The sequence below is a fragment of the Paramisgurnus dabryanus genome, chromosome 18, assembly GCF_030506205.2.
Source record: "Paramisgurnus dabryanus chromosome 18, PD_genome_1.1, whole genome shotgun sequence".
NCBI lineage: Eukaryota > Metazoa > Chordata > Actinopteri > Cypriniformes > Cobitidae > Paramisgurnus > Paramisgurnus dabryanus.
In genome coordinates this window covers 19,236,847-19,249,315 of record NC_133354.1, presented here as the reverse complement: position 1 = coordinate 19,249,315, position 12,469 = coordinate 19,236,847, and positions in this window count along the sequence as shown.

The window sequence follows — 12,469 nt, the reverse complement described above, 5'->3', positions numbered from 1 at the left end:
TTTACACAAAAACAGTGCCGGCCCGAACCTCTTAGGGGCCATAAGCAAGATTTGTTTGGGGGCCCCCATCACCATTTTTTTAATAAAAAAAAAAACATTTATAAAAAGAACAAAGTTGCACATTAAGTAAGGGATAAAGTTAGCATCAGGTAGAGAAATCAAATCAAATGAATGATAACACTGTCTTTATTGATTTAATTAAATATAATTATTATTTTTTAGAGCTACAGAAGTGATTTTCTCTTTGTCTTGGATTGTTTGATTAGCATTAATGACTAGGGGTGTCACGATTCTCCAAATCCTCGATTCGATTACATTTTCGATTCTAAGGTCACGATTCGATCCGATTCTCGATTTTTACATATTTTTTTTGAAGACAAAACTGATATGCCATTATTTATTATTATAGTTTAACATTAACATGCACATTGCACAACTCGCATGGGGGTTTGTGGGCTTCACTTAAAGCGAGAGCTAGTAGAGAGAGAATTCCATCTTGGACGCACATGGACTTAATGCACATGGACTTAATGCGCGTGTCTTGGACTCATAGCATCTGAAATAAATCCACCAGCATCATAAGAAGCTGCGCTTCTCTCTGTCTCACATGCACGTGCACGCGCTCTCGCATATGTCCGAAGTCTAAACATAAACTAAAGTAATAATCCTTATGTATTTGTTCAGTTTTATGCGTTTCATGCGAGCTGAAGCAAACTATCCCTTTTGTTTCAAATATAATCCGCTGCATCTTTGCGCCTCTCTCACTCTTGCGCACGTGCAGAGAGCTGCGCTCTGTCCAAAGACAGACCACTAGGTAGTAAACCTGTTTATGATATGCATTTCAAGGAGTTGTAGCATCCCTCGTATTTAAAATATGATCGCGTTCCGCTGGACAGATGTTTTTAAAGGCATCTCTGAGAGTTTTTTTCCCTCTCTTGGCAAGCCGACCGGACGTGACATGGGGGCGTGGCAGCATCGACGATCCCATTTTTTAATTCGAAGTTCGAAGCTGTGACTTAATTTCGATCGATTTCGATATAAAATCGAAATCGTGACACCCTTATTAATGACACAGACTTAAGTATGTTAATTGAGGTTACTGTCTCTTTAAGAGAAGTACAAGACATAAACCTAAGACATAAACAAATGTTTTTATTGGAAAAAAATATTGTGGAAATCATTTTGTTTGTATGTGCCTGTCAAGAACAGAAAGATTTTATGTTCGCCTGCTTTCTGAAACGCATCTCTCCAAGTGTACACTACTGAGTGCACTTAAACGCGCACACACACGCACAGACGGAGGACAAATTACAAATGGGGCAGCATAAAAACGTTACGAGGCCCCAAGCAGCAGCTTAGTTTGCTTATGCCTCGGGTCGACCCTGCACAAAAACAATTTATGTGTGCATCTAAAACAGGTTACCTTACTTAAGTAGTATAATTATTGTGGCTATTATTTTACAATATTTACAGATTTTCCACATTGCTCAAACTCTTGCAAATGTAATCCACCACACCAGACACTTACATTTTTTTAAAGGGGTAATAAATCATTTTGTTTCACAAAGTAGGACTTCCCATTAAGGGACTGTCTAAATGTAAAAAAGATTGTAGAAAAAAAAGAAATAATGGGTAAGCTTGCTGCTCTCTTAGTTACAGTAACGGACAATATATTGTAGACTTGACATAGCTGAAAAGTTCATTGAGAATATAAACAAAGAGATTAGAAATTGTGTTTTCCATATAAATTGGTTGATGTTTCACCTGGCTTTCAGCCATTCTGTAGTGTATCTCATGGGAATTAGCATGGCTGCTTACTGTATGCTGGAGCTGAGAAGAGAGATGTTGTGATGGGAAGATGCTCCTGAGGGCCTGATTCTCATACAAGCACTTGACTTTAATGTGATTTTATGTCATGTGGATGCACAAGGGTTTAAACATATTTTCAAAATGACTATTAATTTATTTAGGAATGCTTTTTTAATTTGGTAAGAAAAATGATGAGTGCATCTTTAAGTTAAACAATTTCAAAGTCAAAACTTAAAATAGCAGGTTGCATAACCAAGTTGTTGCATTTTTTTCCAGTGTGCACATGAATCTATTTTTTTCCACCAAAGGAACAAAAACAAAACCATGCATAAGATGTCCAGCATTATCTAAGATTTATCAAGGATAAGCTGCAAAACATGTTTCTTATGTTCACAAATCCAGCACATTCACAAGCCATGCAGTCATTTTGTGTGCTCATTCAGAGCTTTTAGAGCTTTTGAAAAGATTTCCGGCTTCACTGTTCAGTCTAAAAGATTAATTAAAGGGTCCTTTTTATGCGTCATGAATATTCAACAATCCTCATGATTCATTCATTCACTGAGTCCTTTTACATTCATTTTCAAAGCAGCCATTGATAAGCATTGTTAATCCTTTTCAAGCCACTTTGTTCGTTCGATATTCCAATTATCTTTAGGTTTGTATTTAATTAAATACATAATCAATTCACATTTTAAAATGCAACTAGTGTGCTGAAGGAGCAGCTTCGAAAACAACATGATACTCGCATACACATATGCAACATGCATCAGACGGTGCAGACTATCTGGAGCTTAAAACTATATGATGAATTAAGCGTATTATTTTAAATCAAACCCAATGCTTAAATTATCCAATGATAGTGATGGGTCTGGCCTTGTTTACTTGCCTAGAAGGCACTATTGATTTTTTGATGTCCGCCATAACACCGGTACCACAATTCAGCACAGTGGTAACAGGAGTTGTTGGAAAAAAAGACAATTCATAGGATTTAAAAACCTGCAGGTAGTGAGGAAAAAGGTGACCAGTCTAATGTCCTTAGGAGATTAACCCCTACATGTCTCTGTTTGTTCTTGGCCCCTGTTGCAAAGTCACTTCCCTACCAGCTGTCAGCTGTCCCTGAGACTGTCAGAGACATAGACAGTCATGACAAGTAATACTGTATAAAAATTAGACATATTATCAATTTTGTGGGTTTGTGGTTTCTGTTTGACATCATGCAATCTGACACTTATAAGTTGGACTGAGTTTGCACAAATATAATGAAGAAAGATAATATAATTACAGGAAGATGATGTTGTTACAAAGAAAATGAAGAAGTAAAAAAATAGTATAGTTGTATATTAGACACACTCAGCAGAGAAACAGTGTCAAATTGTTTAAAATAAATGGAGTGTTCCATGTAGCAAGAACAATATTAAAGTCACATTGTGGGAAAATTATGTTTTTATTGTTGCTTATATGTCTACGTGGTGTTTTTAATATGTTTTAAGACAAGTCATGGGCAACTTCTTCATTTAACACCATTGCTAAGTATTTTTTCCATAAATTAAAGACAGTCTCATTCCTATGGTAGCATCTATTTAAATATACATCTATGGACTGAGGTGGTGTGAATGAGTGGTGGTGAGGACTAAATGGCATATTCATATATACGGTCTGAGCTGTATGTTTAATTTGCATATTCATAGATCTGCGTATACTAAATGAAGCAATGGTGTACTGTTGTGATGCTCAAAAATGAGTTTATTGACAAAATTATTGACTAAAGGAAGACTTTGAAAACAGCGAAAAACACAAAATATTCTCTTAAAGGTACAGTGTGTAGATTTTTAGCAGCATCTAGCGGTGAGATTGTGAACTGCAACCTCAGTACACCACTCACCCCTCCTTTTTGTAACACAGAAAAACTACAGTAGCTGCCAAAGGACAAACATGTCACATTGATAAAACGCGTTCTGTAGAGCAGTTAGTCCATTAAGGGCTTTGGTAGAAACATGGCAACTCAAAATGGAGTTCCATGTAAGGTGACCCACGATGTATGTAGATAAAAAAATTCATTCTAAGGCAATTAAAACATAATGGTTCATTATGTTAGGTCTTTATACACCACTGAAAACATATATATGTATATTATATTGCATTTCTGATCATTGATCCTCCTAATTTGTACACACAGCATCTTAAATGGCACATTTATATTATGAACATTGTTAAAGCAACTGAAACCATAAAGTTGTGCCATGTGGACTTATGCATTTTTTTTAAACAAATGCAAGCAAACTAAAAAAAAACCACAACATTTCTTCCACAGAAATTCTTTTTGGATCATATATACATTAATAAATTATTTATTTTATATAAACAAAATGGACATGAATTCTGGTTAAATGTGGGCACCTGCCAAACACAGCAAGATCACCTTGGGCCTATTTTAACGATCTGAAATGCAAGTGCGAAGCGCAAACCGCAAGTGACTTTGTGGGCGGATCTTGGGCGCTGTTGCTATTTTCCTGGTGGGAGAAATAACTCTTGCGCCAGGCGCAAATCAATAAGGGGTTGGTCTGAAGTAGGTTCATTATTCATAGGTGTGGTTTGAGCGTAACGTCAAATAAACCAATCAGAACGCTATCCAACATTCCCTTTAAACGCAACGGCGCAAGTTCCATGGCGGGGTGCTATTATTTTCACGGATTTACCAGGCGCATGCCAGGAGCGGTTCAGGAGACCAACGTTTTTGTAAGAGCAGTCGAAGACAGAGAAGTTGTTTTGTATGAGGATGGGAGAAACCCGCCCAAATCAGCGTCAGTTAAACAGGCGTGGGAGGAATAGCCACAATTGTCTCCTCAGCTGGCATCCCCAAATTTGCGCCAAGTGCTACAATGATGTCAGGAGACGGGGGAATCCCAAGCTTGCCAGCATAAATCGGGCACGCCGTGTAACGGGAGGTGGATCTGCCTCTACACAGACGCCAGCAGAGTACATCGCTGCGTCCACCCTCACCGCTGAAAGCCAAAAAACGCAAGCAGTCCAACTCCGAAGTACACTTACAAATCAAGTTCACATACATTCAGGTTTCTTATGAAAACATTTTAATTATTATTTACATAAAATAAACGTAATACAGCCACACAACCAACACAAAATAAATAAAAACTATCACCACAATGCTCACCACAATGATTTCCCTTATCTCATGTGTTAATATTTTTTATTGTAACAATTTATGATTTGCAAAAATAACTGTTGCATCTGTGTAGATTAGATGCAAAGTGTATGCGCGTTGTGCACACTATACATTATGGTCAAGCATGCGCCCTTAAAATAGCATAATGAACAATGCGCAACGCGCCACTGACTTTAAACTTTTTTTTTCTGGTCAGTGGCGCAATTGTTTTTTGAAACTGCAAAATAGCATCAGGGATGGTTTACGCCGGAACATGCCTCCTTTTTTGTGCTGAACCGCCCAGGGAGCGCAAGTTCATTCCCTAGTTTGCCGACATGCGTCTGTGGAGGGAAAAACCCGCTGTGCGCCGGTGCAAAATACGAATGATACATGCGTCACTGACTAACTCAATTGCACTGGGTGCAAGATAGGGCCCCTTATGTCTTATATATACATATCCTTAAAACCAGTGATTACTAGTGATTTTGCTACGTAGACATAAACAAATGTGATTATATTTGTGTAAAAGCTTTTCACCTATAACATACATCTTATATTGTTTCCCATTAATGATTCCCATTTGTCTCAATTAATCGTGAGTGACAGTGTGATCTTGACTGAATTCAAAATGGATCGGACACCAACACAAATATCTGAAATTCTTGTAAATGTCACTTTTCCTTCTGTGGATTTACACTGCAATAAACAATAATATGTGTCCTTCCTAGTTTTGAGTCAAATAATACATAATATGATCTACAATGTTTTTCACAAAGAGTGCAGTTATTTAAAAATAAAAGTAAAAAATGCATTGCTAAAAGACATTGGAAAAAATGTTTTAGATTTACATACAGTAAAACTGTGAGCATTAGTTATGATAACAGTATGAGCACTGACTGTAAAACAACTCTCTTCCTACAGTTGAACCTTACAATTACTATTTGAATCCTACACATTAGTCTACCTTTATTGTGGCCATAAAAAACTACAGGACTAGTTTTTGATTCCAGCATGAAAACGTAACGTTAGAATCAATCTTTTTAATACCTTTCCATGTCTTTTTGCCAAACCATTTAAATTCTGGGAGAGATTATTTATCATTTTTAATGAATTATTGCGCTTTTAACAGTTTTCTTGCTACCCAGTGTGAACTGAGCTGATTTTGATAAATTGTTGTTTCTCTGTAAAGCCACACTCTAGTTTACCCAAGTTGCACATTGACCCTCGAGCTCACACTGACAGCACAGTCATTCTGGTCTATAGCGACAAAAGAAAGATTACTCAGCAATACAAGCTGTGAAGACTAAATCACCTGCAAAATCACATCTGGGAAATGCTGGAGTTTTTTCACATCACAGAAGCGAAGAAAATGTGCAAAATCCATTTAAACATGGAACCACTGAGATTTTTCTTTGGTCCCTTTGGTTTACATACTACATTACAAAATGCATTTATTAAAATGACCTTTTCTATTAAAGAAAAGCATTTCCCTACTAAAGTTTATAACTTAACATTTTAGGTGAATGTTTATTGCTTTTTTAAACAAAACACAGATTGCTTTACATTATAAGAAGAAACCAGCATAAAACAGCAGCATTTTATAGTAAAACTTGTTTCAAGACAAACAATAAATTCAGAGTCACAAATACATAATAGTAAACAAAAATAAACTGAGGAAATGGCAAGGATTGACCGTGTTTGGAGCCAAAGGGAGTATCCCACTACTATGCTAGAAATTAAGATGATAACAGTAAGTAAACAGCAGTATTATTATTTCTATGCAAGATGGTTATTTATAAAGAAATTGAGTGTTTTGGACGACATAGAAAGCTTAACTCACTTTAGCTGGAGGAAATCAATCCCACATTATAACCACAATGAGTTTCCTCATTGTTAAACAAGAAAAGGCATATGGTACAGCCTGACCGTCGTATCAAAGAGCACAAAGCATGTCAAAGATTTCTGATAGTCAGCATCTGCCGTGTAAGTATTTAATGCAGAATTAGTCAAGGTCTTTCTGTGACATTTCCCCATTTGTTTACTGAACAGACCTTTCACAGACATATCAGTGGACAATGATGCGTGACACCGAATCAATAGACTGCATTAAGTTAATGACCATTCCAACTGATTTTATTTGCATAGATGTTATGTATACCCACATTTAGTGTTATATGGGGCTTTTAATAGCACATCTTTTTTTTACTGTCTGCTGCAAATTAAAGTAGGGGGGAGCAGGGGCGATAATGTTTTAGACAGAGATATATTTTTGTTGTGGTCAATAACTCACAAATGTGGTCTATCGATACCAGGTAGAATTTTGATAGAATGTTATAATGTATAATTTCACTTTAAACATATAGCCCAGAGACGAAAGATTTTTGTGTAACACTTGTTTTTAGTAAATGTACATGACTATCACCTTGTTAATATGTAACTGCAAAAATATTTTGTTGTTTATCTTTGCAAAACATTACGTTTTCATTAACAGTACAAACTTGAATTTTGTGTAAAATAATTTTTTAACTGTTTTACTTTTAACAGTTTTTTAAAAAGTCAAACTTCAGGATGTGTTACAGCACTAAATAACTTGTAGATTGATCAGTATTGTAACACATGAAACCATAAACACAAAGTGTTATTAGAAAAAAATGACTTATCATGGTTGAAAACAGCTTTCTGGACCTACACACCTAAACGGTGAGTAAATAATGTGATATTTCTCAGCGCTGTTAAGGGTTGCATGCTAAAGATGCTGTCATAGTTTGGAATGCAAATGTAGTCAGGGTTGGAAAAAAAACTTTGGTTACCACCTTACTACGCCCCGGTTCTCCCCAATTAAACTGACTATCCCTAAACTGTATATGTAACATCGCATAAAACATTTTAAGTAATGTGCATGGATTTATTGGGAGAAACTTGTATTCAAATAATTCCTAAGCCTCATTTTGTAAATTTTGGTTTTTACACAGAAATGTTTACTGTCACTTTAAGAGACTTAAAAAAGTGGTGGGTTGCCTCTAATCCTGAACAGACACACTGTTGGGTTATAAATTATATCATGGGTTCTTTCAACCAATGGTTGGAAAACAACAAAACAGCATACTGATTTTTAACTCAACAGTGTGTTATGTCCAATATTCACCCAACCATGGGTTAAAAACAACCAATAATTTGTGTACATTAAATGTTTGTATCTATTTTGCTTCCTGTATCTAATTTCATAATAATTGCTCGCCGTGTGTGTTATAACACTTTCTGGGCTTTCAACCAAAAATTAGCCTTTACACATCTGTGAATAATAAACTTAGTTTTGGATTAATCTAGTTTACTTAAAAAATTCCATATTGCTAAACTGCTAATTGTTGGCACCTTTTTGTTAAATTGTTAGTGGTTTTCCTCTAACTGTTATGGATAAAAAGTATAATAATAATTTGTGCAATAACCTGAATATTGTACTGCCTGAAAAGCAAAATGAGAGGTTTGTTTTAAAAAAATAATAACAAATAACCATGAATTATACTGTAGGCGGCCAGTGACTTCTCTTCCAAAGGGGCAAACTCAAAATATGTGTTTGGAGTATCATGTGTGTTGTTCGTCATGTCAAAGTGTTCGTTGCATCATATGAACCATGTGCATCATGCGTCTTGTCAAAATACGTGCCTGCTGCACATGTGCAAAAAAGTTAATGATAAAAGAGACGCTCACATTCACAAAATACTCGCAAGACACTAATTTAACACTAAACTCTGATTACACATGAGATTAAGCGTGGCAAATTATTCTGCACTGAAAAAATTTGTCAAAATGCGTACCCCAGCTGTCACTGGGGCTGTACCCATTCAAAAAGTACAACTTTGCATCTAAAGAGTTTATATTACCTCAAAGATCTTACATTAAAATATGTTTTAGGACACCCTTGTGTAAAAAAATGTGCATTTGTGTGTAAGACGTTTGGATTTTGGATTTCTCCTCTTTTGAAAGGCAATATAACCCTAATATTATATCTTGTGGTTTCACTGTTACATTCTGCCCCACATTTGAAACTTGAGGAAAGAATTATGAAGTACAATTCCCTAAGCATTAAAAGAAAAAAAAGGAAAGGGGGTTTGGAATGCAGGAAAAATAAATAATATAAGCTATTGAAACGTGTACATTTACGTGGAAACATTTTTCCAAGAAATGTATGATAATTTGCTTAGCTCTATGCATTACTTTTGGACAATATCTGTTGTGCAGGCAACAAAGATGTAATGATTGGATCCCTATTTGATTTACACACAACATAATTCAAAAATGCCATTTCCTTCAACACACAAAACATACCAACATCTGATTCTTTGTGCTCTACCTTCATAAAATCCCAGGTGAAGGATGTTATCATGATAATATCCGGTATATTAACACCAACAGACTTTAAAACGCAGATAAATCTCATAGAGGGATGATGTCTCATGATTAACTCTCAGCGTCACTCTTCCTGCGAGACTATGTGATATTTCCCCATCATGAACATTAGGTAACAAATTATTTCAAAGCCAGTGGCTTAAAATCAAGATTGCATTCAAATGTTCTATATGTGCCATTGGTGATTTGCATATTAATACCAGATTAACACAGACAAATATGTGACTGCTTTAAGCAAAGACATTTTTATTGAGAGGACGTTTCAGATTAAATGCATACGATCTCAATGTAATTTTTTTTTTGAAAGACCATGGGAATAGATGTAGCAAGACAATAGTATCTTGCACTAAAATGCCATATGAGGCATGCACATTTATATGGTATAGTAAATTAATGGTCCTCTGGGGAATCTTAACATGCATCTGTAACCGTAAGTATTTATACACCCATAAAGGGAGGTTTTTCAAACGATAGCATCAAAATTTAAACTTTCCCACACATGTAAGTACATACATTTTTATAGTGACTGTGTTATGTAAATGTCTACATTCATTACTGTATTTCCCACACAGTTTTTAAAGCAATGTACAGACTGAATTTGTTAACAATTTACACTAAGGTTGTATTTGTTAACATTAGATAATGCAGTCAACCAACAATACTTCTCCAGCATTTATTAAAATTAGCATTCATTTATCAAAAACTGAAGGCAACTGGCTAACAACTGGCTGGCTGTTAATTATCGGCTATTACACAGCTATTTACTTTATAAATAAGGTAAGAAACATTAAATATTGATATAAAATATTTAACCAACAAACATCTTCATACTGCTCATTGTTAGTTAATATTAGCAAATGCATTTACTAATGTTAACAAGTACAACCTTATTGTAAATTGTTATTATGAATTTGAATATCAATGATAGTTTGTTTTTAGTTTTTATGGGTAAGATGTACCATAACAACATTTGTCTATATTTTTGTATGTTTTGTTCCTCAAAGGACAGTAAAAACTGTTTAAAAACACACTGTTGAGAATTTGTTTTTTTACTTTTACAAGACCTTCTTGTACGGCAAGTAATAAAATGTACACATTATATTGGACACATATCTCGCTCCAGCACACTGAAACATCTTTTCATTATAGCTTCTCTCTCCTCACAGCCGAGCCCTGCAGCTGAATGGGTCGCACCCTTGGCCACAGTCCAGACAAATGAATTACTACCAATTTTTCTTATACTTCCATAACAGGAGCCTCTCAGAAACGTTTAGATCCCGTAATGTCCCTTTGAATTTATTCCAGGCTCTCTTTTCTGACCTTCATGCAAGATTGAGTCGGGTGAGTAATGTCTTTCGAATGAAACCCTATGTCTTAGCTGTCTCATTCTCATTTGGATTAGGAAATAGCTTGTGACTTCATCCTGATTATTTCAGCACTTACTCTTAAATAAACTTGTAAGGGGTGTGACAAGGCATATGTGTGCTTTGGGCATCCTTGAGATGCTAACACATAAAAACAAGCTAATAGGATTTAAACTGCACAGATAAGGGCAAGCAAAGAAAACATTTAAAGAGATCCTTACCCCTTAAACTAAAATCCACATCTGTTCTTTTTGTATGTAAATCAGAAACCCACTCAAGATTTTACCAAGATAATAAATGATATGTCTTGAGCTTGTTGAATTTTTAGCTAATAAATTTAGCAACATAAATTGTAAAGTTTAACCTGGTGTAAACAGGGCCTTAAACAGGAAGTATGCTTTGTTTGAGAGTGGGAAGAGTAAATGTTGAAATGTAGTTAGTCTGTGGGGTTTTTGAGCAAGCTTTGTTGTTTTTAGACTTATGTTGGTGTTTTGCTCCGGTTACCATTATGAGGGAAGATAGAAACTTGTACTTAAGTTAAGAGTGGCTACCAATATTATAAACCAGAAGGCCAAAGTGACATTATATAGTACCATGCAAAAGTCTAAGGCCACCATCACCAGCCTTGTTGTTTTAGCAAAGTTTTAATGTCCATCCATATTTATTTTTCACTCTTTTTTAAGATACAAACAGAAAATACAGGAAATATGTACACAAAATTAAAAACAAAACAATTTTCCGAACTAAATGTCTTTTTCAGGCGTCAGTCAGTATTTAGTGTGACCTCTCTTGGCACAAAGCACATTTTGAGGAGACTGAAGTCCTGAAGTCATTCGATTTAATTTCATTTAGTTTTAAGAGATCCTGCTATTGCTCAAGTGGAAGGGGAGTTTACCCTAAAAACTTGACACATCAGTTTACGTTTTATGCTGTTTTTAATACTACATACACATTTCCTGTATTTTCTGGTTGTATTCTAATAAAGAGACTGAGAAATAATTATATATTATAACTATATAATTGCAAAAACAACAAATCTAATGGTAGCATGGTGGCCTAAGACTTTTGCACAGTACTGTATATAATTATCACACAAAAGCACTTGATGAGATCTGCTTTCAAAATGACATAAGTGAATTATTAATCAATTTTGAGCTATAGAAGATTGAAATTTCACAAAGTCAGATACACCAACATCATTTTTTGGTTCTGGCCCTCCTGTAAAGTTGGTGAAATGTCACTTGCACCCCTCTGGCCCTCTTGCAAATGCCAGCAGAGTAATTAGTTTTTTGTCTTACATCATTACCCAGTTAGTTGCATTTACATTTACATATACTTTTATCCAAAGTGACTTACATTACATTCAAGCTATACATTTCCATATCAAAGCACAACATTTCGCCTCATTTTGTTTCTTCACTTTATTGAGCTTTATTTAGAAAGGTATACACTATACATAATACTGATTTTTTTAGTTGAATGTTGCATTATGTTTTTAAAAACCCATTTCAATTGTGTGCAAAACTTTCTAAAATTAAATTAACTTCTTCGAGTACATGAACTGTAAAAGAGGGAGTCAGTAGGGCAAACTTCACTGCTCTGTCTGAATTTAAGGATGTTCTTTCAGGAATTCAGTGCAAATTTGGGAGAGAGGTAAGGACTTAAGACAAAGTATATTTTAACAAGCACATTTACAGAGAAAGGTTTTAGGTTTTATCTAGGAGAT